Genomic DNA, 27874 nt, shown 5'->3' on the forward strand with positions numbered 1-27874 from the left:
TTCGTATCCTTTTTAAGTTGTATTCCTAGGTATTTTATTCTCTTAGTAGCGATTGTGAATGAGAGTTCACTTATGATTTGGCTCTCTGTTTGTCTGTTATTTGTGTATAGGAATGCTTGTGATGTTTGCACACTGGTTTTGTATCCTGAGACTTTGCTGAAGTGCTTAAGGAGATTTGGAGCTGAGATGATGAGATTTTCTAAATATACAATCATGTCATCTGCAAACAGAGACAATTTGACTCCTTGTTTTCCTATTTGAATTTGCTTTATTGCTTTCTCTTGCCTGATTGCCCTGGCCAGAACTTCCAATACTATGTTGAATAGGAGTGGTGAGAGAGGACATCCTTGTATTGTGCCAATTTTCAAAGGGAATGCTTCCAGTTTTTGCACATTCAGTATGATACTGGCTGTGGGTTTGTCATAAATAGCTCTTATCATGTTGAAATACATTCTAATGATACCTAGTTTATTGAGAGTTTTAGCATGAAAGGCTGTTGAATTTTGTCGGAGGCCTTTTCTGCATCTATTGAGATAATCATGTGGTTTTTGTCATTGGTTCTGTTTATGTGATTTATTACATTTATAGATTTGTGTATATTGAACCAGCTTTGCATCCCAGGGATGAAGTCCACTTGATCGTGGTGGATAAGCTTTTTGATGTGGTACTGGATTTGATTTGTCAGTACTTTACTGAGGACTTTTGCATTGATGTTCATTATGGATATTGGCCTAAAATTCTCTTTTTTATTATGTCTCTGCCAGGCTTTGGTTTCAGGATGATACTGGCCTCATGAAGTGAGTTAGGGAGGATTCCTTCTTTTTCTGTTGACCGGAATAGTTTCAGAAGGAATAGTACAAGCTGCTCTTTGTACCTCTGGTAGAATTTGGCTGTGAATCCATCTGGTCCTGGACTTTTTTTTAGTTGGTATGCAATTAATAATTGCCTCAATTTCAGAACCAGTAATAGGTCTATTCAGAGATTCAACTTGTTCCTGGTTTAGTCTTGGGAGGGTGTATGTGTCCAGGAATGTATCTGTTTCTTCTAGATTTTTCAGTTTATTTGCATAGAAGTGTTTATAATATTTTCTGATGATAGTTTGCATTTCTGTGGGATCGGTAACTCCATGTGTTTTACTTCAGGTATCAGTGTATATGAATCCACCACTCTGACTTTCCAGTCTCATGGGAGGGCCTCTTGTTGAACAACTCTAAAGAAACCATAGAGAGAAAATGGGTTTTGGAAAACGTGCTCCTAGGAGTGACAGTAATGATGAGGAATTGACAGCTGACAGGCAAGTAAGGTGACTCTCCACAAGGCCTAAAATTTTGCCAGTTATGATTTAACCCAGAATATGTTTGAATGTGCTTTCAACTATTACCAGCATGTTTGGGGTCATAGCAAGAGAACTTTATATTAAGTCATAGATAAAATGGGAAAATCAGGAATTTGTATGAAATATACAATAAGGCTGTGTATGATGGCTCAGGCCTGTAATCCTGTGATAGTTGATACAGTGTCAACTTGATTAGATTGAAGGATGCAAGTATTGTTCCTTTCTGTGTCTCTCAGGGTGTTGCCAAAGGAGATTATTATTTGAGTCAGTAGGCTGGGGAAGGCAGACCCCCCGAATAATCTGGTGGGCATCATCTAATCAGCTGCCAATGAACATAAAGCAGGCAGAAAAAGGTGAAAAAGTGAGGCTGGCCTAGCCTTTCTACATCTTTCTCCTGTGCTGGATGCTTCTTGCCCTCGAACATTGGACTACAAGTTCTTCAATTTTGACACTCAAACTGGCTCTCCTTGCTCCTCAAGCCTGCAGACAGCCTATTGTGGGGCCTTGTGATCCCGTAAGTTAATAAGTAATAAACTCATAAATATGAGTTGTATATAAACTAATATATATGAATTATATATAAATCCATATATATTATGAATTATATGTAAACTCACATATATAATATGAATTTATTATGTATTGATTATATTACACATTAACTTACATACATATGTCATATATATATATAGCTATATATATCTTATTATTCTGTCCCTCTAAAGAATCCTTACTAATACAGATTTTGGTACCGGGAGTGGTTCTACACGAACAGAATATTAAGAATGCAGTTCTTTCGTTAGTTTTGGGGTTTCTGGAGTTTCGTTGGTTGTGGGGTTTCTAGAGTTGGCTGCTTAATATGATTAAACCCCAAAATGCTAGTGATTGTACTTTTAATAGTATGGAGAACAATGATAGTCCTTGACATGAACTGTTTAGAGAGTTATAGAAAACAAACGCATTTGACACTCCTGAATCATCATTGATGAGAGGCAAGGAGTTTAGTGACTCTATACTTAGTACCCTTGACAAACGCTTTGCAAATCTATTTGATTTGCAAGGAAAGCACCTGCATCTTTGAAGAGCCCTGTAAAGACTCTTCTCTGTATGTCAGATCTAACACTGAGAATTGCAGTCACTCAATTACAAAATTTAAATACAATTGGGAATAATTGGACCCTGAAGTGGCAGGGGCCAAGTGGTGGCACTCAACCCTCAAAGGCACGGTGGGCATAGCTATTGTAGTGGACAGAAGAGATAAAGCAGCAATCAGAATAGTCTGACTCAGGTAGAGCTCTGGCATTGGCTAATTAATCATGGTGTTCCTAGAAGTGAAATTGATAGGAAATCTAATGCATTCCTACTTAATTTATATAAGGAGAAAACTTCTAGGTCAAACAGACAAAAGACTAATTGGAATTATAAAAACAGAGATTCATGGCCCTCCATTAATTTCTAGACTTGAGCCAGTTTACAGACCCAGAACACCTTGAATGAAGGGGAGGCCAGGTCCCCTTGAGGAAGGACCCCACTACATTACTGACCATTTGTGAAGTTAATCTTTCTCCCATCCTTCCCCCAAATAGACCTCTGGCCTTTCACCAGGGTAACTGCATTGGGGAAAGGGAAATGATAAGATATTTCGGGGACTACTGGACACTGGCTCTGAGCTGACGTTGATTCTACCCACAACGTCATTGCAGTCCTCCAGCTAAAGTAGGAGCTTATGGAAGTCGGGTAATTAATGGAGTTTTAGCTGAGGTCCAATATAGTGGATGCAGTGGGTCTCTGACTCATCCTGTGGTCATTTCCCCAGTGCCAGAATGCATAATTGATATGACACACTTAGCAGCTGGCGGAACCCTCACGTTGACTTCCTAACTGGTACAGTGAGTGCTATTATGGTAGGAAAGGCTATTATGGTATTATAAATGGTACAGCCATTAGAGCTGCCTCTACCTAGAAAGATAGTAAATCAAAAACAGTATTACATCCCTTGAGGGACTGTGGAGATTAGTGCCAATATCAAGGACTTGAAAGATTCAAGGGTGGGGATTCCCACCATATCCCCATTCACTTCTCCCATTTGGACTGTGCAGAAGACACAGGGATCATGGAGAATGACTGTGGATTATTGTAAGCTTAAATAAGTGGTAACTCCAATTGCAGCTGCTGTACCAAATGTGGTTTCATTGCTTGAGCAAATTAACACATCTGGTACCTGGTATGCAGCCACTGACTTGGCAAATAAGTTTTTATCCATTCCTATCCATGAGGCCCACCAGAAGCAAGTTGCCTTCAGCAGGCAAGACCAGCAATATGCCTTTACTGACCTACCTCGGGGGCATATCAACTCTCCGGCTTTGTGTCATAATGTTATTTGAAGAGAACTTGATCACTTATTTCTTCCGTGAAGTATCACACTGGTCCATTACATTAATGACATTATGCTGGTTTGATCCACTGAGCAAGAAATAGCAAACACACTGGACTTACTGGTGAGACATTTGTGTGACAGAGGATGGGAAATAAATCTGACTAAAATTTAGGGATCTTCTACCTCAGTAAAATTTCTAGGAGTCCAGTGGTGTGGGGTCTGTCGAGAACAAGCTGCCACATTTGGCCCCTCCTACAACCAAGAAAGAGGCTCAACACCTAGTGGACCTATTTAGATTTTGGAGGCAACACATTCCTCATTTGAGTGTTACTCCTGCCCATTTATCAAGTGATGCAAAAGGTTGCCCATATTCACTGGGGTTCAGAAAAAGAGAAGGCTCTGTAACAGGTCCAGGCTGCTGTGCAAGCCGTTCCGCCACTTGGGACATATGACCCACCAGATCCAGTTGTGCTTCAGGTGTCTGTGGCAGATAGGGAGGCTATTTTGAGCCTTTGGCAGACCCCCATATGTGAATCACAGTGCGGGCCTCTAGGATTTTGGCGCAAGGCTCTGTTATCTTTTGCAGATAACTACTCTCCTTTTAAGAGACAGCTCTTGACCTGTTACTGGGCTTTGATGGAAACTGATCATTTGACTATGGGTCAACAAGTCACCATGCAACCTGAACTGCCCATCATGAAGTGGGTGCTTTCTGACCCATCTAGCCATAAAGTGGGCCATGCACAGCAGTATTCCATCATCAAATGGAAGTGGTATATATGTGACTGGGCTCGAGTAAGTCCTGAGGGCACAAGTAAGTTACACGAGGAAGTGGCTCTAGCTCATGGTCTCTACTCCTGCCACTCTGCCTTCTCTCCCACAGCCTGCACTGATGGCTTCATGAGGAGCTCCCTATGATCAGTTGAGGGAAGATGAGAAGACTAGGGCCTGGTTCATAGATGGTTCTGTACGATATTCAGGCACCACTAAAAGTGACAGCTGCAGCGCTACAGCCCTTTTCCAGGGACATCCCTGAAGGACAGCGGTGAAGGGAAATCTTCCCAGTGGCCAGAACACTGAGCAGTGCACCTGGATGTACACTTTGCATAGAAAGAGAGATGACCAGATGTGTTTTTATATAGTGATTCACTGGCTGTAGACAATGGTTTGGCTGGATGGTGAGGGACTTGGAAGAAGCATGACTGGAGGATTGGTGACAAAGATATTTAGGAAAGAGGTATGTAGATAGACTTCTCTGAGTGGTCAAAAACTGTGAAGATATTTGTATCCCATGTGAGTGTTCACCAACGGGTGACCTCAGCAGAGGAGGATTTTGATAATCAAGTGGATAAGATGATCCGTTCTGTGGATACCACTCAACCTCTTTCCTCAGACACCCCTGTCATCGCCCAATGAGCCCATGAACGTAATGGCCATGGTGGCAGGATGGAAGCTATGCATGGATTCAGCAATGTGGATTTCTACTCACCAAGGCTAACCTGTCTATGGACATTGCTGAATGCCCAATTTGCCAACAGCAGCAAAGACAAACACTGAGCCTTTTGTATAGCACCATTCCCCCGGGTGAGCAGCCAGCAACCTGGTGGCAGGTTGATCATAATGGACCTCTTCCATCATGGAAAGGGCAGAGGTTTGTCCTCACTGGAATAGGCACTTACTCTGGATATGGATTTGCCTAACTGTACGCAATGCTTCTGCCAAGACTACCATTCATAGACTCATGGAATGCCTTATCCATCATCACATTATTCCACATAGTATTGCCTCTGACCAAGCACTCACTTTACTGGGAAAGAAGTGCAGCAGTGGGCTCATGCTCATGGAATTCACTGCTCTTACTATGTTCCCCATCATCCTGAAGCAGTTGGATTGATAGAATGGTGGAATTGCCTTTTGAAGTCACAGTTACAAGGCCAACTAAGTTACAATACTGTGCAGAGCTGGGGCAAAGTACTCCAGAAGACCTTGTAGGCTCTGAATCAGTGCCCAATGTACGGTGCTGTTTCTCCCATAGCCAGGATTTACAGGTCCAGGAATCAAGGGGTGGAAGTGAAAGTGGAACCACTCACTCACCCCAGTGATCCACTAGCAAAATTTTTGCTTTCTGTTCCCACGACATTACATCCTGCTTTACTAGATGTCTCAGTTCCAGAGGGAGGAATGATGCTGCCAGGAGACACAATAACAATTCGATTAAATGGGAAGTTAAGATGGCCAGCTGGACACTTTGGGCTCCTCCTACCTTTAAGTCAACAGGCTAAGAATGGAGTTACAGTGTTGGCTGTGGTGATTGACCCAGACTATCAAGATGAAATCAGTCCACTACTCCACAATGGAAGTGAGGAAGAGTATGCATGGAATATAGGAGATCCATTAGGGCATCTCTTGGGATTATCATGCATTCTGATTAAGGTCAATAGGAAACTATTACACCCCAAACCAGGTAAGACCATAAATGGTCCAGATCCTTCTGGGGTTACAACCTGCTGAGGTGCTTGCTGAAGGCAAAAGGAATATAGAATGAATAGTGGAAGAAGGTAGTCATCAATACCAGGTATGACCATGTGACCAGCTGCAGAAATGAGGACTGAAACCGTCATGAGTATTTCCTTCCTCTTTTGTTAAAAACAAGTTTGTGCATGTATACACTTGTACTAAGAAAATATCTTCATTTTGTTTCCTTTTTCTTTATCAGGTGACATAAAAGTTATTGACTTCATATCAGCATTTAAGTACTATTCACTTTACGTAATAGTATTTGGGTTGGGGATTCGTACATTTCTGGTTGTAGGAAGGATAGTTGTATTATGCTAGGGGTAATTATGTCCCTATTATCATCTTTATTTTAAGATTATGTATGATCTCAGGAGATGTGTATGGGTTCAAGTTGACAAGGCGTGGACTTGTGATGGTTAATACTGAGTGTCTACTTGACTGGACTGAAGGATGTGAAGTATTCATCCTGGGTGTGTCGGTGAGAGTGTTGCCAAAGGAGATTAACATTTGAGTCAGTGAGCTGGGAAAGGCAGACCCACCCTTAATCTGTGTGGGCACAATCCAATCAGCTGGCAACATGGTAGACTATAAGCAGGCAGAAAAATGTGAGAAGAGAGATGGACCTAGATTCCCAACCTACCTCTTTCTCCCATGCTGGATGCTTCCTGCCCTCGAACATGGACTCCAAGTTCTCCAGTTTTGGAACTTTGGCTGGCTCTCCTTGCTCCTCAGCCTGTGGATGGCCTATTGTGAGACCTTGTGATTGTATGAGTTAATACTTAATAAACTTCCTGTATTAGCCAGGGATCTCTAGAGGGACAGAACTAACAGGAGATTTATATGTATACACACACACACACACACACATACACACATATATGTATATACACATATATACACGTGTATATATATATACACACACACACATATATGTATATACATACACATATATATACACACATACACACACACACACACACACACACATACACAAATGCAGGAAGTTTCCCCTTTTCCCTCAAAACACGTACATCCTGCCAAGTTCAGGTCCCTGAATAAGCAGGAGAAGGGTGTGTGCAGGGGCTCTGCCACAGTGATTTGACCACTGCTAGTCAGGCATCAGTAATACTCCCTAGAACCCCAGGCTGAAGCCCACTGATGCTGATGCAGTTCAATCCACTTCCTCTGCGACTGCACCAGGTTAAGATGCCTTGGCCCCTGTTAAAGATGTGAGATATAATGGGTGCAAGTCTGTGTTCAGTTTTATCCAAATCCAAGTGATTTCTCCATATACATGGGTATTTGCTGGAAAGGATGTGTAGACTCTCTGTCCTAGATGTGAGACAGGAGGCAGGCACCTGGGTTAGGATGACATTCCCTCACTGCTAAAGAGTAACAGAGGAAGGTGGCATTGATAGTGCAAGGCAGGGACATGCCCTGAGCAGCAGCTGCTCTCACTAGGAGGGAGGACTCACTGTTCTGGTGTTTCCCAAGGTCTCCCCCTCACCTGATCCCCAGGAATCCAGGCTCCCGAGGAGCTCCTTCTGAGTCCCCAGGAACACGCTGGTGGGCAGTGCAGCTCAGAACATTACTCAGGGAATATGGTATTAGTCTTTTTTTTTTTTTTTTTTTTTTTTGGAGACAATGATCCCTGGATAATTTCAAGTGTATCCTAATCCATGCTTCTATAATTGGAGGAAGACACAAGTAACTTTTTTATTTTTAAAGTAATCAGATCTAGCATCACTAGTCAGCCCTTCATGCTGATGAATCCTGGGAAGAAATAACCAATGACAGAAAAGGGAATAGGAAACGGAGGTCCTGAAACCAAAAATAAGATGCATTCCATAAAATCTCTGGCATTAAAGAGGTCCATAGGTTTGGATAATGGTAGATCTGTGAGCAATACACACGTTGAGAACTTAGGGTATCAACTTTGTGCATCTGCAGGGAATTGCTTGAACATATAGTGATAATAATAATAATGAATTAAAGTCATTCCAAAATACTGAAAGTATTTGAAAACGGAAATATATTTAGTATTATCTTGATATATTTTCTTTTTTTTTTAAAGGGAAGAAACAATTTCACACTCACAGAAATGTTGTAAGTATACCACAATGTATCCCCTTCCCTTTCAGAGCATGTTGGATACCTGATGATCACACCCTCTAAAACTTTACTATCAGTTTCCTACAAAGAAGAATATTTTCCTAAATAATCCCAATACACCAATGGAATATATTATTTCATCAGGTACTCAGCAGTATTTCAAATTTTGAGAAGTATCAAAAAATGTGCTCTGTTACCAAGTGGTCCCCAGGAAGAAACACGTTATTTACAGACGTATCTGTGCTGCCCTGGTTTGACCTGGGACCCTAAAGACATTGTTCCCATGCTGAGTTACTGAGATGAGCCAGCCGGGCAGCTGTGCCTAGCCTGCCCCTTCCCCTGCTGATTTGCATGTTCCCAGAGCACAATCCTCTGTTCTGAAGACTTCTTTTTTTTTTTTTTTTTTTTTTTGAGACGGAGTCTCGCTCTGTTGCCCAGGCTGGAGTGCAGTGGCGTGATCTCCGCTCACTGCAAGCTCCGCCTCCCGGGTTCACGCCATTCTCCTGCTGAAGACTTCTTAATAGGCTGGTCACACCCTGTGCAGGAATCAGTCCCAGTCAGGACACGGCATGGACATGAGGGTCCCCACTCAGCTCCTGGTGCTCCTGCTGCTCTGGATCCCAGGTAAGGAAGGAGAACACCAGGAATTTGTTCCTAGTGTTTAGGAACTCAACCAGTGTGCTCAGTAGTGTCTGGAACTTCAGGGAAGTCCTCTGATAACATGATTAATAGTAAGAATATTTGTTTTTATGTTTCCAACCTCAGGTGCCAGATGTGATATCCAGATGACCCAGTCTCCATCCTCCCTGTCTGCATCTGTAGGAGACACAGTCACTATCACTTGCCAGGCGACTCACAGCATTAGTAAAAAATTAGTCTAGTATCACCAGAAACCAGGGAAAGCCCCTGTGCTCCTAATTCATGCTGCAACCAAGTTGCAGATGGGGTCCTATCTCGGTTCAGTGGCAGTGGATCTGGGACAGATTTCACTCTCACCATCAGCAGCCTGCAGCCTGATGATTTTGCCACTTATTACTGTCAACAGCATTACAGTGACCCTCCCACTGTGTTGCAAGTCATAACATAAACCACACAGGGAAGCAGATGTATGAGGCTGGGCTGCCCCTGCTGCTCCTCCTGGTGCTCTCATCTGCTGAAAGCAATTCTCAAATTGCAGTCAAACTTTGAGGGTCATTGGAAAGTTTTGGTAGAAGGGTCTATGAAGCCTCCTGTATACCTTAACTGTCTTTCCTTCTCCTCATCCCCAGTAGCGCAGACATGGCAATGTCTCTCCTGATTTCATTAAGAAGAGATTATTACACCTGAGCAGTCTGAGTTATGATGTCAGTTGGAATTAATATCTCAAAGAATAAGCCACTCTTGAAGTTCCAAGTCGGATTATTTTTCCAAATATAGGGAATGAGAGTGTAAATGACAGCTTTTAAAAGGCTTGGGGGTTTGGTAGTCAAAGATGCAAATACTAGAGAAGAAAGATCCTTTGGATCTCCTCAAGAATCCAGGGTGCATCTTCCACAGAAGGTGTAATTGCCAATCATGTGGTCTGCAGACATGTCTGGCAAGTCCAGGTTCAGAGCTGCTGGTGCTCTGCTTGGAGGGCCTGCCTGAATTCTCTAGCATTTGCTTACAATTGAAAAGCAAGCATCTTATTCCAGAGGGAACTAGCACATGCAGGGATCCAGATTTAACAACCACACCTTTGCTTCATGGACATTGCCCTCTTTGACTTTTCCCACAGCCTTTTTCATTCACTATACTTCTGCTGACCCCTCATGGCCATTTCTGTGCCTCACTGCTGTCTCTGAAGCTGGGAAGCAGCTCTGCCTACATATGTGGCAGATCTCAGGGCCTGAAATGAGCATCACCTAGAACAGCCCTCCATCAGTGAGAACAGGTGAGGTGTATAAATACCCCAACTCCCTCACCTCTCAGGTGGAATAGCCCAGAGGCATTCTCTTATGTTTCCATGTGGGCTGCAGCTCTTGTGGTCCTCATGAGTAGCTGCTGGCAGATGGGCCTTTCACCATCCAGCATCTCTTCCCTGCCTCACTTTCTGCCTTCAGTCTCAGGGTTTCCTGCAGCTTGTAATTATGGTGCTCACATGGGAATCTTGTCATTAGAAACCCAACCTAAGACTATAGGCAAATCCTCATTAGAGGAGGTGTCTGTTGTCAAATTGTTGGTATGTCTCCTCTTATAATGGGTAGAGAAATTTAGAAAATGTCAACAACATTATTTTTTTTAACCAGTGTCTCATAGATTCTGATTAAGTAGCAATTCCTTTCTTCTGGGTCACAAAATCACAAGAGACCCTAACAAAGCCCCACACTGTGAGGTCCATATTAGAGCAGCAGCAGGAAAAGAATCCTCCAGCCCAGGAAACCCCCAGACCAGAGGGCCCTGACTTGTTCCCTCCAGCTCTCTCACTTTATAAAGCTGCTGGCTGCTCCCTGTTCTCCCTTCTCTCAGCTGTGTGACTTTGGATTCTTCTTTAGGGAAGGACAGTTGGCAGACAATTACGGGGTTTGGTAGTCTGAGTAAAGTACTTTCCGCCCATGAAAAGATGTTCACCTTCTACCCTCTGGAAACATAAAATTAGCTTTATAGGGCAAAAGGAACTTAAAATGAGCCCCTTGTGCAGTTTCTTCTACAAAATGCAACTTTCTCCAAGATTTGTTTCTCTGAGCAGCTTTATTTCAGACTTGGGGACAGGGTCACATCATTCCTTGCCCTGACCTCTTCCTCCTCTCTTTTATTAGTTTCCATGTCTGACTCCAACCTTCCCTCTTTCTTCCTAATTAGATTGTGCCCTGCAAATCTAATTTGTCCTCCTACTATGAAACCCCACCCTCCTCAGGAGTAATGAGATCTGACCCCTAGGCTCTCAGACACCTGCAATGTACAAAACTCAGTCTAGGGGTTTACCCAGGAGATTTTCTCCCCAAATGGAGTTCTGGTGCTACCTCTCCTTACAGTAAACTGAGCTCTGCCTCTTATCCAAATTGAAACTAAAGGCTAACAAATTGGAAAAGGCTGAGAGATCAGAGAGAAACATCTTCTCAGAGAGGCGAATGCCATTCTTTCACCTTGTGTGAGTTTCCTACAGCAGCTGTAACAAATCACTACGTCATTACTGGCTTCAAACAACATAGGATTATTCTTTTACAATTCTGGAAGAGAGAAATCTCACATAGGTCTCTTTGTGCTAAAATCAAGCTTTCCTGTGGACACCATGGGGAAGAGCTTGTTTTCTTGCCTTTTCCATCTTTTAGAAGCTGCTGTCTTTCGTTGGCCAGGGCCTTTCCCTCACATCACTCAGCTTCTTCATAGTCACATCTCCTCTGACCCTCCTTCCTTCCTCTTATGAGGACAATAACGATTATGCGGAGTCCAAAATATACTCGAAGATAGTATTCACATCTCGAGATCCTTCATCACATTTGCCAAGTTTTTCTACCATAAAATTCCCCACCAATCTTTTTATGTATAGCTTTGAAAGTTAATCAAGAAGATCAGAAATGGCCATTGCACCTTTAGTCTGGATTTTCCGTGAGCACTTTTTGTTATTTTTCTAGGGCTGCTGTAACAAATTGCCAACCATTTAGTGGCATAAAAATAGTGTCCAGAGGCCTCTCTGCAGACATCTGGCTGGCTCTGGGGTGACCTCTGTCCCAGCCACTGGAGTGGAGCCCTGGGAATGGGGCAGCATCACTGGCCCTGCTCAGTCCAGCCTTAGCCACCATGGGACCCGAGGCATGTACGTCACCCCCACCACTTCCTGGCAGCTACAGGTGGAGTGAGCCTGCCTGCCCTGGGAGACTCCTGGAGAGGGATTCTGGTTAAGGTCATCAGGCATGCAAATAGACTCCAAGGAAACCTGTGCTTATTTAAATCTTGGGATTTGCACTCCGCTTGTACAGAGCCATGACAGGAACGACCTGCCAACCACACTCCCCTTGCCCTCAGGTCTAGAAGCAGCAGGTTCCCTGGACACTCCAAGATGCACTTCCTGGCCCTGCTCCTCTGCCTCCTGGTGATGGGCTTTCAGGGTGAGTGCATTTCCCACTGCAGACCATGCAGGGGCTTTAGCCCTGGACACAGGGATAATGAGCTCAAATGTGCTTTGGAAATTATAGTGTAACATATATAAGTGATTTGCCTTAACTCTCATTAGGAAACTGAAGCACAGAGTCCAGGGCTAACCAGGAGGCAGAGGTGCATATAGCCCTGAACCTGTTCCCAGCCTCCCTGAGGACCATGGAGCGTCTGTCCCTGCTCACACCCAATGCCCACCTCTCTTCCGAGCTCACTGGGGTTCTGATCAGGCTGTGAAGAATGGACCTGACCATTAGTCCCTCAGGGTGGGGCTCTACCATGCTTATATCCCCTTTCACAGGTGCCCTGGTCCTGAGAACCCCTCCCAGCCAATTCTATCTTGATTCTGATCAAATGCAAAGATGTGAGGGCCCAGGAGTACTAATTTCTGTCATGTTTAAGCATGGCAGGGTCTTCTAAGGAACAGGACAGGTTTTTGGAAATCCTTTGAGAGAAGTAATGCACTGTGCTGCCTGAATGAGGTGTCATTGCAGGGGGCAGACTATCCTGACTCCACTTGCAGAGACCCTGGCAGCGTCTGGAGGTGACTTTGTCTCTATCACCTGAAGAAGCAGCACAGATGTAGGCACCTGCATGACCTAGGACCAACAGAGATCCCAGGAGGCTCCCAGGCTACTGCTCTTTGGGGCCTCTTCCCAGGCTGCTGGAACCACTTCTAGTTTCCAGGGAAGTTTCTGGCTTTTGCTTCTCCCTTTCTGTCCATGGAGTGAAAGCTGAAGATGTTGGAGTGTTTTCCTGCCAGCAGCCCTTCCGTTGGCTTCTTACAGTGACAAGTCCCCAAGCAAAAATACCCTTTCTGGATGGAAGATTTTTCCCTGATGCAAAGACACTTGCTTCCTGCAGGAGCCATAATCTGAGAGTGTGAAGGGTCCATATTGTAGTTGTCTTTGTCCTCAGAGTCTGTGATTTCTGGCCTGTTGATGCAGGGGAACATTGAAGAGTTAGTACTTCACGTTTATGCCCCATCTACAAAGAGGGAGAGGCAAAGGGGTGTGAAGCTAAGGTGTTTCCTAGACAGGTGCTTTACCTGGCTTGATATATTAATTTTTCCATTTTCTTGCAGCATATCAGAGCACCCCAAAACTTCAAGGAGTGAAACAACAATTTATTATTTGTTGTGATTCTATGGGTGGGTTGGGAGGTTTTTCTGCTGCTTGGCCTGGGCTTTCTCATGCAGCTGCAGTCAGCTGAATGGTTTTTATGTGTCATTAACTGAACTAACTATTTTTATGACAAGTATGTTTTTATTCTCATCATCAGCTGAAAATACTGAGGTAGGGAGAGGTCATGAAATGCATCCAAGGTCATCCAAATTGTAAGCCAGGATTCTACTCAGAAAACCTGACTCACAGAAGTCAGTGAGGAGTGTGACAAGATAGGGATTCTGCAAGGCTAGCTGGATGGAACACTCTGTGAGAGGTCCCAGAACTATTGCGAGAGAGTGCAGTGGTCCCCGTGCAACAATTTGAGCACACAATTTTGTCTCTTAACACCTTCGATACGTTCATTAATACATATGAAGGTAAATAGTGTGATTAAAATGGCATTTTCAGTAGCTAAGACTTACAGAAAAAAAAATGTTACTTTATGTGACTCCTAGATAATGACAAGGAAACAAGAATATAGTATGAAGGCAAGAGAGAAAACACTAGACTGAGGCCTTTGGATAGTAGGTTGAGACTCCTGGTAGTGGAGAACACGTGGGCATCTTCTTTCAGGAGATGCGAACAAGCAGGGAAAGGAAATGTTAACTAGAGCAAAATCTTGGTTACTCACAGGAAGCCTAAGAGGAAATGAGAGGTCTTCTTCCTGAACGCCAGGAGGTGGAGAAAAAATTCTCAATGAAAACAAAAAACAAAAAACAAAAAAAACGAACAAGAGAACTTAGAGGAATTGTATGCTCAACACATTCCACCAAACACCTTGTAACCAACAGAGTTGGAGCCAATAATCTCAGACCTCAAATGTATCCCAAATCTCACCTTTCCCTGACCTTCACCCCCACGCTAGTGAAACTTCCATCATCTACATCTTAGACCACAGCCAGGCTCTCCTCAGATCACCCAGCTTATTCCCTCACCCACCTGCAGTCTACTCCCAAGTCAGTAGCCAGAGTGATCTTTTAAATAGATGAATCGTGCTTCTACAGGGTCAAAATCGCACAAAAGTTTCCACATCACACAGAGTAAAAGGCCAATTCCTTCCAATGCCTATCTGGCCCCACCTTCCCTGGACCCTCCCTGTTACTTATGCAACCCCTTTCATGGCTCTGTCCTCTGACTCACTGGACTCCGGACTCAACTCTCTGGTTTCCTGGTTCTGCCCTAAACAAGCCTCACATGGTTCCACTCTTGGAGCTCTACTCTCACTGGTCTCTCAGCGGCAATGCTTTTCTCCAGACACCTCTTGAGCTCCCTCCCCGACTCCCAAAGATGACCTAGAACGTCCCATCTTAATGATCTCTCTGAATGTGTTCATAGGACAGCCTACTCCATGCTTTTGTTGGAGGCATTTTTCACATTCTGCCTTATGATATAATTTATTTCTTTATGATTTTACACTTGATAGGTTGACTCCTTCTAGTAGAATTTAAGCTTCATGAGGTCAGGGGCCATTGTCTATTATTTGCATTGCTGTATCCCAGTATAATGGGAGTGCCTGGTAAACAATAGGTGCTCAGTGGGGGACACTCTTCTTAGGAGTCTGCATATCTAGAAGTCAGGGAGGATTGTAAAGAGTGGATTACACTGCTTGTTATATGAACAATGTTCCCTTTTCCATTTTTTATTCCTTTTTCATACCTAGTCTTTAGGAAATAAGGAAAATTATAATTCTCAGAACTTATATCCTTTTCTCAAGTGATATTTTAGGTTCTATTTTCTGAAAACATATAATAGCAATATAACATTATTGTACTCAATTGATTGTATTACATATATAATGATATACATACTACGCCATTCATAACTGCAGTGAAATTATTGACTTTCCATTTAAAAGACAAAACATATCAGATTATATCAGGAGTAAAATAACTGATATTTCAGTTTTGTTAGCTAAGAAAGAAAACTGAGTACATTACTTAGATATTTAGACAAGAAAGAAAAAATTTTCACAGTTGTTATTAATAATTTTAAATGGAATGTAATTTAAAGAGCTTCTCAGCCTGTTCAGGGCAACCTCGCTCACCACTACATGTTCACAGTTCTGAGGAACACAAGAAAACACCAGATAAGATTCTTGTTTCCATCAGTGGTGTGAAGAGAGGTTTTCAAAACTGTTAAAGGGAAAAGAGTCTGAATCTGGGTGAATGGCTGTGTTGTGCAGAATGGAGTGCTCTAGAGAAGAGAAGATGCCACCCCCAATTTTTCCTGGCCAGCTGGACAGCACCATCGTCTGTCTGCAGGGAGTGGAATCACACAAAGATGATTCTGAGCCTGAGTCTGCTTGTCTTTGCAGCTGTGGTCATTCATGAACCCACAGTGCTTGGCCTAACAAAATGTTGTCCTTTACTAGTTCTTCCAAAGAATGGAATATGTTCAGGGCTCATAGAAAAGATGGCTAAGCTGCAAAGGAAGAGTGTGTATCGCAGATGAATTTCTGATCAATGACTTCAGCCAGGTACGCAAGGAAGATGCCTGGGCATGTTAGGGGAAGAAAGAGAAAAATAAACCATAGATTTTTATTTTTTCTTTCAAGAGGTTTGTACTAAACACCACCTGTCTGAGCCTAGGTGATTGGTGAGGTAAGAGGACAGGGATTAAATTGAGTGTACAGAGGGGAGAAGGTCTATCCCCATGCTGAGTCAATAGCCTTTCTGACCTGACCACTTGGGCAGGCGCTTCTCAATGAAAAGAGGAGGAGGCAGGTGGTCTCTGCAGAAGCACAGCACTTCCCATGCTTCTTTGCATGTTCCTCCCAGCCACGTTGCTGTCCAGAGCCCACATCAGTGCCTGCGTCAGAATGCAGGGCAAGAGCTGCTCAGTTAGGGCCAGAGAGACTCACGGAAGCCCCAGCTCAGCTTCTCTGCCTCCTGTGCTCTAGCTCCTGGGTGAGGGGAAGAGGAGATGACTCTGCACTGAAACTCTCTCAACCTTCTTGGTTCCTCTGACCTGGCATCCCCCCTAAGCAAGAACAGTAATTATAATTCGATGTAGATTAGTGACTGTGGCTATACTGTGAAGATTGTGGGCTTGATCCAGTTTATATGGGTGACTTTCCTGTTTTATTCCAATCTCATGTACCTCCGGAGGAGTTATATTGATGCAGCCTCCTGACTCCTTGTCTTTGTCTTCAGGGCAAAGAGACTCTCTCCTCTGTATGTGCAGTCAGAACATTGGAAGCTCCTTAGCCTTGTATCAGCAGAAACCTGGGAAGGCTCCCTGGCTTCTCATCTATGGTGGATCCAGCAGGGCCACCAGCATACTAGAGGGGTTTAGTGGTCATGGGTCAGAGACAGACCTTACTGCCACCATCAGCTGCCTGAAGCCTGAAGATTTTTCACTTCTTTGTCTTTTTGATCTCTGTTTGTTTAAAGTCTGTTTTGTCAGAAACTGGAACCCCTGCTTTTTTCTGTTTTCCATTTCCTTGGTAGATTTTTCTTCATTCCTTTATTTTGAGCATTATGTGTGTCATTGCATGTGAGATGGGACTCTTGAAAACAGCATACCAATGAGTCTTAGTTCTTTTTCCAGCTTTCCACTCCATGTTTTTTAATTGAAGCACTTAGCCCATTTACATCTAAGGTTAGCGTGAATATGTGTGGATTTGATCCTGTCATCATATTAGCTGGTTATTTCACAGACTTGTTTATGTGGTTGTTTTATTGCATCACTTGTCCGAGTACTTCAGTGTGTTTCTTCAGTGGCTGGTAATGGTCTTTCCTTTCCATACTTAGTGCTTCCTTCAGGAGCTCTTGTAAGGCAGGTTTAGTGGTGATGTATTCCCTCAGCATTTGCTTGTCTTAAAAGGATCTTATTTCTCCTCACTTATAAAGCTTAGTTTGGCCAAACATAACATTCTGGGTTGGAGTTTCTTTTCTTCTAGAATGTTGAATATTGACCAACAGTCTCTTTCAGTTTGTACGATTTCTGTTGAGAGATCCACTGTTAGTCTAATGGGCTTTTGTTTGTAGGTGAACTGGCCTTTATCTCCAGCTGCCTTTAAAATTTTTGCTTTCATTCTCACCTTGGAGAATCTGATGATTATGTGTCCTGGAAATGACCTTCTTGTGGAGTATCATACTTGTGTTCTCCAAATTTCCTGAATTTGAATGTTGGCCTCTCTAGATAGGTGGGGGATTTTTTCATAGATGATATCCTGAAATATATTTTCCAGGTTTGTTCCATTTGCCCCATCTCTTTCAGGTATACCAATCAGTGGCAGAATGGTTCTCTTTACATAATCCAGTATCTCTTGGAGGTTTTGTTTATTCCTTTTCATTATTTTTTTCTCTATTCCTGACTGCCCACCTTATCTCAGTCAGTGTTCAAGCTCTGAGATTCTTTTCTCCACATGGTATGTTGTGCTATTAATACTCATGATTTTACTGTGAAATTCCTGTAGTGTGTTTTTCAGATCTAACATGCTGGTCATATGCTTCACCGTACTGGCTATTTTGTCTGTCACCTCCTGAAATGTTTTTTTTTTTTTCCATTATTTTTAACTTTCTTGAATTGGGTTACAACATACTCCTGCAACTCAATGAACTTTATTCCTATTCCTATTATAAATTGTACTTCTGTTATTTTAGCCATCTCAGGTTCAGCCCAGATGTGAACCCTTGATGGAGAGGTGATGCAGTCATTTGGTGGAAAGAAATCATTCTGGCTTTTTGAGTTTTCAGTGGAGAGCTAATTGATTAATTTTTTTGCACTTAGTGCTTTGTGTATCTTCTACACAAAATCTTTTTTCACATGTATAGTCATGAAATATCTTTTTATGGTATTGTTTAAAAGCTTTATACTTTTGACTTTACATTTCAGGTTATGATTTACAATTAATATTCATATCAATGTAGAGGTAAAATGTGCAGGATAAGATTCATTTTGATGTAATATGGATATCCAATTGATCCAATATAATTCAGTTATCATATTTTTTTTTTCTACTAAATCACTGCTATGGTCTGATTGTGTCCCCTCCAAATTTCCTGTTGAAACTGAATTTTCAAGGCAACAGTATTAGACACTGGATTATTTGGTGATTAGCTCATGAGGGCTCTGCTCTCATGAATAAGATTAATAAGATTAATAATGCCTAAGAAAATTGGCTTCACTTTGATACCAGCCTTCATCTGCCCACCCCCTCCCCCACCCAAAAAAGGAAAAAAACATAAACACACACAAAATAGCAAGACCATCAATTAGACAGCTATCCAAGAAAGAAAACAGCCCTTGGAGTGCTCCAGAATCCAATTAAAGTGCAGTAACACAATGGGAGAAAAGCCCAGAGTAACCATACAGAAAGGATGGCTGTGAGATGAAACATCTGAGAGTTTTGAGATAGCTAGAGGCAAAGAAGCAGGAGGCAATTGTTATCAGCCAGGAGGCAGGACCACTGCAGTTCCCATGACCTGCTTTGTGGAGGACCCTGCAGCCTTTGCAGCTGAGGACCTCAGGATCTCCCAAGGCAGCTCCACTCTACAGCTTTCCTGATGAAGGCCCCTTAGTGCTCATTGATAAGGATCACAGCAGCCTGCTCCAAATAGTTCTCTGGTGGTTTATGGCACTAAAAAATACCTGCAGCCAGGAGCATGTACAACACCACAGAGAGGAAGATGCTGTGATACCCTCCCTCTACAACCTCCCAAGAAGCAGCCACTGTTGTGCTGCCTGGGATGGGGCTGCCTCCCAGCCCCAACTCTGCATCATCCCAGACCCAGGCACCAGGACCTTATCCTGTATTGGCAACTCAGACCCTGAGCCACTTCCATGTGGACCGTCCAGGCCCAGGCCCAGAGCTGCTGTGACTACAAGAGCACCCACGCTCCAGAGCCTGGCCCTGAGGCTGCTCTGGAAATTACCTAAGACATAACATAAGTAGAGAATGTACAGCAACACAGTAGAGTGAAATACAGAGAATAATCACACAGAAAGCATCTCTCGGAGGTGGCACACCTGAGAGATGTGAGAACTACTGGCATATGTGTCAAGAGTAATGAAACACATTAGCGTATAAGATCAAAAGAATTGAAACTTATCCATGATATACATCAAGGCAAGCATCGCTATAGAGATTGTAGTTAAAATGTGGAATCACGCAAAGTGAAAATCTCAAATGTATCAAGAAAAACTGGTTCCTTATACCAAGGAAACAGTAAAAAAACACTTGGTTAACTGTTCATGGGACCAACAGAGGCAAGAAGGCAGTGAGATTATATATTTAAATGCTGGGTGGAGGGGACTCAACCAAGGATTCATTATCCAGTGAAAATACGCTTCAAAAATAAATGTAAAGTAAAAACACTTCTTTACAAACAAAATGAAGAGAAATGATTACTTGCAGATATATTCTATAAGACATTCAAGAGGAATTAATATTTGTGAATGTTCATATTTATTCCTCACTAAATGACAGTTGGGATATTGCGTGGTGCTCATCTCCAGGCTCCTCCCTGTGTTCCAGGAGACAGGGTCACTCTCACCAGCAGGGCCAGTCTGGGAAATAACAGTGTCCTAGCCTAGCTCTGTGTGAAATAAGGGCTGACACTGATCTCTTACCGGCTCCCACTGCCCCCTGGACACGAGGCCTGCCTGGGTCAAGGGGGATGATTCTGGACAGATGTCACTCTGGCCATCAGCAGCCTAACTACCTTGATGACCTCCCATTGTGAACAGAGCCACAGAAGCTGCTTGAGCCATGAACGTTGGACAGAGAAATCCCACATCACTGCAGTCAGAGGGGGGCTGTGAAAAGACCATAGAGGGGTTTCATACTATGACCACCCACCACTGAGCCATGGCTGCCACTCTGTCTCACGGGAGTCCCTGGGGGAAGACCAGCTCACGCTGTGCTCCAGAGGTCATTTTTGTCACCATGTTGGTTCTAGCTGGTTTGGGCCAGTTTCTGTAGTGCATCCTATTTTGTCCAGATCCTGTACTGATCAGCATTGTCATGACCAATGTCGTGATCAGTGCTCAGAATACAAGTCCTGACGATCTCCTACCTTACACTCAGTGCCTTCTGTGAATCAGATATTCTGATAAGGATCCTGTGGGATTCTACTCGAGTCAGGGGCCACACAGACCCTCACGTGGGCTGAGAACCACAAGTATTTGAAGACAAGGAGAGGTCCAGAGAATGATAGCCTGTGACTGTCCTCTGTAAGACAGCTTCTCCCCAGATGGCTGAGGTCTGTCTTTGGCTGTGACTGTGTCCTTCTTTCTGAATGATAATGAGGGATAGAGCAGGTCTCTAAGCAAGACCACATCAAGGCCCTCCTATGTGTGCCACTCTGTCCTGACATAGGTAGTGCTGGATACACTTAGGGCAATGAGGAGATTTATAATCACAAGGAAGAGAGACAGAGAGAGGAAGCAAGAGAGAGAAGGGTGGTGATGTGTGTATAGTACCAACGCTGAGAATATGTTCTATAATGGTTTAGTGCTGAGTATGTTGCTCAAATAATCAGGTTCTATTACATGGAGCCTAAACATGTACCTTATATAGGAAAAGAGCCTTTGCACTTATAAATTAAGAATTATAAAATGGACAGATTATCCTCTATTGAACAGGTGGGGCCTAAAGAGGCCTGTCTTTGTTAAATGTCTGTCTATCTCTACCTTATGAGGACATCATGATTGTTCTTAGAGATAAACAGACATTTTTTAAAAAGCTGCAGGAGAGAAGGCAGTTTGAAGACAGCGACAGAGATTGAAGTGATGTGGACTCAAGCCAATGAAAGCTGAAGCAAACAAAAGCTGGAAGAAGAGAAAAATAGACTCCCCTTATGGAGTCCCCTTAGAAGCTTGGTCTGATGACAACCTGTTCTTGGTCCCTGAAACAAATGCTGGACTTCTGGCCTCCAGAACTATAATAGAATATATTTCTGTTGTTTTAAGCCACCAAAGTTCTGGTAATTTGTTATAGCAGCCCAAGAATACTAACACACATGGGTCTTAGGATAAATCCAGCCTAATGGTACTATGATGATTTGCAATCTCCACCTTCAATCCTCTAATGGTATGCATAACCGGTTAGAAGAATATTTTTATCATGGAAATATTGCACAGGAAACCTCGCAGTGTGTGCAGGGGCATCTGTTAGTTATGGAATAAATATTGACAATTCTTAGTTGAAAATGACATCTGACTAATCGTATCTTATATAGACTCCTCATTCTAAGACACACAACGATGCATCAAAGGGGCCCTAAGTAGTCTTTTCATACATGTATATGTATAGGTACATATCCTGTTGCATCAACTAGAGAAACCCTCAGGACAGCCCTTGGTACCCTTGGTGATACATTTCACAGATGAGTTAACTGTCATCAGAGCACAGAGGTGGTTTGCCCAAAGATACATAGTCAGCAATTGTCAGGGCTGAGCTTGGAACCCAGGTCTGCATAACCTTAAATATGTTGCTCCCACATAGCCACATTTGCTTCATAGAGGATTGAAAGCCGTTAAATTCAGATAAGAGACAAAGTCAGAAGGGTGGTGTGAAATTCTCAACAAAAGCTCCCTGCTATCTCTGCACCTTGCCATGATTACCCCAGTTATAAACTCAGGCCCTTCTGGAGTTTTGCTACAAAGCAAAACTTCCTCAAAGTCTTTATAAATATTAAATGTCTTCCTTTCAGATTAGAGAGTAGGGGCACATCTTGCATTGCCCTGAACACTTTGCATCTTTTCTACCATCCTCATCTCTCTGACCCAGTCCTTCCCTCTCAAATTGTGTCTTGTAAATCTGATTTCTTCCCCAATATGAAAACAAATGAACAAATATTCCCCTATTTTTCTCATATCCAGAGGATACAAGAATTAATCACATATCCAGAGAGTAAGAGAGTTAATCAAATGATTTATCCCAGAGCATTTACACATGGGAAGGATTTTGGTGCTAGCCATCTTTGCAGTGGAATGTTCTCTCTCTTGTTAAAATTGATAATAAAAAATGACAAGATAGAACTATTTGGAAGAACAGAGGGTGACCATGTCCTTAAGGAGGTAAAAGACATTCCTACTCCTTGTGTTAGTTTCCTACTCCTGCTGTCACAAGTTACTAGGATCTTACTTGCTTCATACAACACAAATTTATTATCTTACACAGTTCTGGAGGTGAGAAGTCTCACTGATTTAAAATCAAGGTATCAGTAGTGCTATATTCCTTCTGGAAGCTTCAGGGGAGAGAATCTGATTCTCAGCTTTTCATCTTCAAAGATAACCCCATGTTCCAGGCTGCATGGCCCCTTCCTTCATCACTGAAGCATCCCTCCCCATTGTCCTAGTTCCTCTCTGACTGTGACCCCCCTCCTCTCTCTTATAAAGACCTTTCTGATGATGCTGTCTTTCCCAGATAATTCTGGTGTGTCCTAAATTTTCTGAATATCCTTATGCATGAAAAAAAAAATAATTGGCAAGAATTCAGACCATACTGTCCAAGAAAGAGGGTTTGTCCACTGTCTTAGGTTGGATTGTTCAGGGACAATAATGCCCATGAAGGCAGCATATTTATAATGCACCAGAAACACTGGGAGGAAACAAAGCAGTGAGACAAGAAAGAGAATAGGGACTCTGAAAGTCTCCTCAGCAAGGAGCTAACGCTGAGGATGACTGGAGCTCAAGCCCATGTGGAAACATGGGAAAATATCTTGCTATTATTCCACCTGAGAAGGGAGGGAGCTGGGGTATGTATACACCTCCCCTGTTCTCACTTATTTGGGGCTTTCCAGGAGGATGCTCATTCTAGGTGCTATGATAGGCCATGTGTTCTGTCAAGGCTGTCTTCTCCTTCTCCAGCTTCAGATAGAGCAGTGAGGAACAGATATGCCCATGGGGAGTCAGCAGATGTACCGCAAAAGGGAAAGGGAAACGGTAGCAAAAGAGACTGCTACACTCACTCACATACACACAAAAAATGTGTATTTCTATCCAGAACTGCTTCTCACTGAACCTAAATCTTAGCAAGCAGTTTGCCAGTAACTTCCCTTGAAATTCAGGCCCCTGGAAAGCAGCAGGTGATTTGTGCAGAGACTATACCAATGTAGTCAGGTCACTCTTAGTCATGCAAGAGTAATGCTCCCTGGATTCCCCAGGCTCTAGTCTTCTCATGTCAGTGTAGTTGATTCCACTTTCCTTGCTACACAACCAGGCAGAGATGCCCCTAGGCAGAGGCAGATATGTGAGGTATAGGGGTTCAAATCTCTCTCTAAGTTTTATCCAGATTCAAAGTATTTCTCCATGTAAATGGGCTGTGGCTTGGCCAGAGATGGAGACTCTCTTTCCTGAAAGTGGGGCAAGGAGGCAGACGTCTGAGTCAGGATGATGTCCCCACTCACTGCTAAAGAGTCAAAGAGGAAAGTGGCTTTGATGGTGCAGGGCAGGGACATGCACTGAGTAGCTGCTACTCTCACAGAAGAGGAGGTGTTCACTGACCTGGCCTTTCCCCAGGGCCTCTCCCTCACTTGCTTTCCAGGAAGCCAGGTTTTTTGAGAGCTGTACCTGAACACTCATGAACATTCTGATGGGAAAGGCAGATCAGAGCATTAGGCAAGATGCATTACCTTGGTCTTCTTCCTTTGGAGGCAATTGATCGTGAGGGTCTAGATTGGCTCAGAGTTTCAAGTTTATCCTGATTAAGGCTTCAACAGTTGGAGGAAGAAATGAGGTTTTTTTTTAAGTAAACAGATCTAGCATTACTAGTCAACCCTTCATACTGATGACCTGTGGGAAATAATACCCAAGAAGGGCAGAAAATTGGGTAGAATAAGGGCAGCTGCAAACCAAGATGAAGCTGCTGCCCATTGAGACCCTGGGTATTAAAGAGACTCATAGCTCTGGATAATGGAAGATCTGTGAGTGGCACAGGCACTGAGGAATCACAGCATCATTATTGTGCCTCTGCAGGGAATTGCTTGAAAATATACTGGTAATAACGAATGTTTAAAGTCACTACAAATTCTTTGGAGTGTATTAAATATGCTTCTGATAAAGACCATTTTCCCCACATGAAACAATGGGAACCATGTGACAATCACAGAGGTGTTGTTAGTGTAGCGAATGGGATTGTTACTCACGCAACGTTCATTTAAGTAATGTGAAAATCTGACAGATGCATCCTCTAAGACTTTATTAGACATTCCCTGCAAATGGTCATACTCTCCTGTATACCCCCAATACAACTCTAAAATATATTACTCCATGTAGTCCTCATGTTTGTATGAAATTTTGACTTCTTTCCCCAAAATATCTCTTGTCACAACAGTGGATCTAGAGAGAAATACATTCCCTCCAGGCAATTCTACGCTGCCCTGGTCTGACCTGGGACCCTAAGGACATTGTTCCCATGCTGAGTTACTGAGATGAACCAGCCCTGCAGCTGTGCTCAGCCTGCCCCATCCCCTGCTGATTTGCATATTCCCAGAGCACAGCCCTCTGCCCTGAAGACTTCTTAATAGACTGGTCACACCCCGTGTAGGAGTCAGTCCCAGTCAGGACACAGCATGGACATGAGTGTCCCCATTCAGCTCCTGGGGCTCCTGCTGCTCTGGCTCCCAGGTAAGGAAGGAGAACACTAGGAATTTGCTCAGCCACTGTGCTCAGTACTACCTGGTTCTTCAGGGAAGTGCTCATATAATATGGTTAAAAGTGTAAATATTTGTTTTTGTGTTTCCAATCTCAGATGCCAGATGTGACATGCAGATGACCCAGTCTCCATCTTCTCTGTCTGCATCTGTAGGAGACAGAGTCACCATTACTTGGCAGGTGATTCAGGGCATTGGCAACTATTTAAATAGGTATCGGCAGAAACCGGGGAAAGCAGATAAGTAAGTTTCTGATCTATGTTGCATCCAGTTTGCAGACGGGGCTCCCATCTCAGTTCAGTGACAGTGGATCTGGGACAGATTTCACTCTCACTATCAACGACCTGCAGCCTGAAGATTTTACAATGTATTACTGTCAACAGGGGAGTAGTTTTCCTCTCCCAGTGTGACAACTCATAACATCAACCCCCATGGAAGCAGATGAGTAAGGCTGGGCTGCCCAAGATGCTCCTCCTGGTGCCTCCATCTGTTGAGTTGTTTTTCAGATGCAGCCAGGTTTTGAAGATCATTGGGAAATTTTGGTAGATTGTGTTGAGGTGACTCCTTTGAACCCACTCTCTTTCCTCCTCATCCCCAGCAGCACAGACTTGCAATGTCAGTCCTGATTTAATAAAGAGATTTGACCACCTAAGAAGTCTGTGTTATGGGACATTCAGAGTTATTATAGCAAAAGAGAAGCCGCTCTAGCTGTTACAAGCAGGAATTCTTTTAAGTTATGGAATTAGTGTCTAAACTACAGCTTTTCAAAGCCTGTTCAATGTTAGTTAGGGAAGCAGATACTAGAGATAGGATTCTCTGGGGCTCCTCTGGAAACCAGGGTGCACCCTGCCCTGCAGGTGTGGGCTGACTTACCACGTGGTCCTTGTATCTGTCTGAGAAGCCCAGAGTGTGGGTGCTGATGCTCTTAGCCTCCTGCAGTATCTCTCTAGGTGATTCTCTAGTTCTTGACTAAGTCCACTTCTCTGTCTGCAGGTGTCAATGAGCATGGAGTCATTCTCTTCTGACTTCCAAATCTCATGGAAGGACCACTCACTGAACAACTCTACAGAAAAATATAGAGGGAAAAGTGGTTCCTAAGAACGTGTTTTCAGAAGTGATGGTCATGATGAGGAACTGACAGCTGAAAGCCCAACATGGTCAGTATTTTCACAAAATAGTGAAAAACTTTGCCAGTTACGAATGGCCCCAGAATACATTTGAATGTGCTCTCACATGTTATGAGCGGGGCTCTATCATAGGAAGACAACTTTATTAAGTCATAGACACAGCTTAAAAATCAGGAAATTGTATGACACATACAACAATCATTTTACAAACCAATGAAAAACGTTTCTTGATAAAAACTAAAACAACAGAAAACTAAACATGGATGTAGGATTTTTTTCCTAATTACAAAATCTCTTTGCTACTCAAAATTTATGCAGAATCCAGCAGCATCATGAGCTCACTGAGAGCATGACACACGTGCTAAATAGCAGAACGACCTTCAGTTCACTGACTGAGAATCTTCACTTAGCCATGGTAGTTGGTAACAGGTGATCTATAAAAGTCTTAAGAAGCTATGTACTATGTGATTTTTATTTCAGACATGTTGTGGTGTCAGGTGCCTGTAATTCCAGCTACTCAGGAGACTGACGCAGGAGAATAGTTATAACCAGGGAGGTGGAGGTTGCAGTGAGCCAAGATCATGCCATTGCACTTCAGCCTGGGTGATAAGAGCAAAACTTTATTCCTGCCACCAAAGAAAAGAGACATATTATTGTCCTAATGAGGCTATTTAAAAAAATTTCAATGGAAAACCACATATTGCAAACATTCTCAGCTTTATTTTCTAATCAATGCAACATGAAATTTGAAAACATTTGGAAGATTGTAATGGTGGAGAAACATAATTATCTGTCCATGGAATAATAAAATACTTTGATGTTTAAATGGAGCAACAGTTTGTAGGGACTTTGATAATTGCCAAGGTGAAAGGGTAACTTAAAATTGTGTGTTTCTGTGTTTAGAAGTTTTAGACTTCATTCACCAGTTCAACTTGGTTCTAGGAGGTTGCTCACTCCTGCAAAACTTGCATTAGAATGTGGCACCTGGTTAGTTACTGCCCTTTAGCCTTGACCTTAGATGAATACAATTCATAGCCTAGAGACAAGCTTGGTTCCCTGAAGCAGAACCACCCAGCTGAGCCCTGCCTTGAAGAGCCAAGTTAATATTAAAATGAACATCCACAAACACAATACAACTTGTATTGTAAGGCACTGACTTTTAAATAGTTGGTTACCAATCATCATTGTGTAAAAAACTGACAAACGTAATATTTATATATTTACACATACAAGATGTATTTTGTTATAATCAGTGGCATTAGTATAAATATTTAGTAATCTATTTATAAAGCTACCAAGGAGAGTTTTAAAAAGAAATTTAAAAAATAATATTTCAATAAAAATAGTAAAATTTGCCTTATTTATGGAAATCCACACATATATAAAAACATGAATATAGGTGCTATATATATTTATTTGATAAATAGTTGGGTGCACATAGTTCCATATGTATATAGTCATGTCTAAATAAGGTCCTTTACATACATATATAAGCAACTGAATATCTGTACATAAAGAATAAG

At 42.8% G+C, this 27874-nt stretch overlaps 2 pseudogenes; both read left to right on the plus strand.

Annotated features, from left to right (window-relative positions):
- Positions 1 to 1232: 1232 nt before the first annotated feature.
- On the plus strand, positions 1233 to 6336 carry LOC144333644 (uncharacterized; annotated as a pseudogene).
- An 18713-nt stretch (positions 6337 to 25049) lies between these two features.
- Positions 25050 to 25712, plus strand: LOC720949 (immunoglobulin kappa variable 1-39-like; annotated as a pseudogene).
- The last annotated feature ends 2162 nt before the right edge of the window (positions 25713 to 27874 follow it).

Source organism: Macaca mulatta, chromosome 13 (assembly GCF_049350105.2).
Source record: "Macaca mulatta isolate MMU2019108-1 chromosome 13, T2T-MMU8v2.0, whole genome shotgun sequence".
Taxonomy (NCBI): Eukaryota; Metazoa; Chordata; class Mammalia; order Primates; family Cercopithecidae; genus Macaca; species Macaca mulatta.